We start from the raw sequence: 2,169 nt of genomic DNA on the forward strand, positions 1-2,169 counted from the left end.
AAACTCAAACAACAGCAGCCACTGGAAATCAAGGGAACTTAACTAAGAATTTAACAGATCAGCAAAACACGCCTCCTTCCCATTTCAGCACGTCCAGAGTGGACTCGTTGAGGAGGGAGAGGCTGTTCTTTGGGTGGGGGAAAGTTTTGAAACACTACCCATCATCATAAATCACTTTAGAATAGGATGGCTGAGGACTTAACCCCTTCCATACCGAGTAATCAGGATATTCTCTGTCCCCGTCTGTACTCACTCTGCACTTCGGGGCGAGAAAGTTCTCAGATTTCTGCTTGGTTTTCCTAGAGACAGATAATCATTTGGGTCGGGGTGCTTGGCTGCACACACAGAGATAGCATATATATATTTAGAGTTCCATGAGTATATTTTTATCTTTTCCTCCCTGCTTCATGCATTTAGTTTGAGGTTGGAAAAGCCCGTGGAAAACATGACTGGGTTGTTTTTATTTTATGCTAATTGGAGATCATATTACTGTATTCTTGCTCCTAGTTTTCTCCTTGGCATAGAAGGAAGCTGGTAAAAGGTTAGAAATGCAGGCAATAGCTGTTGTTCCCCTGAGACCAGTCGGCCATTGCGTCAGGGGAGGGGCACAGTTCTGGGTTCTGCCTAGAAATGGTAGGCTAAGACCTTCCTCAGAGGCATGAGTGTGTGTGTGTGTGTGTGTGTGTGTGTGTGTGTGTGTGTGTTGCTCTCCAAAAGCTTCAGGTATCTATAGGGCTTTAGACAATCCTTCGAAATAGCCATATCAGGTTCCACAGAGACTGAGGTTGCTGTGTCCATCTCCTGAGTCTGTCATAGGGATTCAGCTTTTAGATGGGTGGAAAGGTGCCTCAGGTTATACAAACATTTTGTCCAGATTTTCTAAGAGAATTCCATTGGTATGAATTACCAGAGACTGTGGTGAGCCAGGGTTCTCAGAATGCCCTTTGCAAACTAGGCCATGCCAGTGGCAGCTCCCACAGAATAAAGCCTGGTCCTTTGTGGCTACCCCTTGATCAGCCCATCTCCAATGGGTCATATGCCTTTCCTTCACATGAGCTCCCAGCACGGAATTGAAGACCTGTAGGGGGTTGAGGGGAAGGCACTCAGCCCACAGCTTGAGGACCGAGGGGTGCCCAGAGGGAAGGCCCTGCTATGGAGCCCTCACAGCCTCTTGTGACGGCAGCAACAAAGGTGGGCTTCAGACACAGACCCTTTGTCCAGTCAGAGAAGGTGTTTCCTTTTATGGGCTTCACCTCTTACGTTGATCAAATGCCTGTGCTAAGTTATATAGCAAGCATGTCAAACTTGCGGCCTGCAGGCTACATGCGGCCCACAATGAATATTTTTGCGGCCCAGCCAATATAACGATATGTAAGAAACATTTTAATAAAAATTTCTTAACTTAATTTTTACAATATCCTGTTATACATAATTATTAATAACGAACTACAACATTTGCTAATGACTGATTACTATAATCATGTTGCTTTCATTTCCTTTACATACCTTCCGTGCAGGCACACCATTTTTCTCCACCAACACTAGCAACGAATATTTTAGCAGCCAATTGCCATGTCATTAGTCTTGTACTTACTTGTTTGGTGCATGCAACAGGAAATATTTCAGTTTCAGAGAATAAGAAAAATAGGTTTATTTGCGTTACACTTATTCATTTGTGCAGTTATTCAGTGTCTGGTAAGTTAATGTTCAAGAAAAAATATTACTTTTTATTAAAATGTTTTATTATTCTATGTTAATGATTACTCATTTATTTCAGCCCTTTGTATTCAGCATGTCTCTATCAAAATAAACCTATGTTTCTATGAAAATTGAAGCTTTTGTCTTTTTTGTGGCCCACATAAACTTAAACCTTGTTTATTTGGCCCGTGTGAGCCTTTGAGTTTGGCATGCTTGTTATACAGTCCTGGATGTTATATCCTTTCTCAAAGCATAGTGTGTTTGGTACTATCCCTTTCAAGGTCTTTCCTCTTCTTTCTATTCTCCTTACTAATAACAACTATCATTTATTGAGCATTTTCAGGTGAGGCTCTGGGCTTGGTACTTTCATATATTCTTTTATCTAATCTTCCTAATATCCATAGGAGATAGGTAGAATTATTCCCATTGGACAAACTGAGGCCTAGGGAGTTTAAATACATTCCCTACTCT

The sequence above is a fragment of the Myotis davidii genome, unplaced genomic scaffold (assembly GCF_000327345.1).
Source record: "Myotis davidii unplaced genomic scaffold, ASM32734v1 scaffold450, whole genome shotgun sequence".
Classification (NCBI taxonomy): Eukaryota; Metazoa; Chordata; class Mammalia; order Chiroptera; family Vespertilionidae; genus Myotis; species Myotis davidii.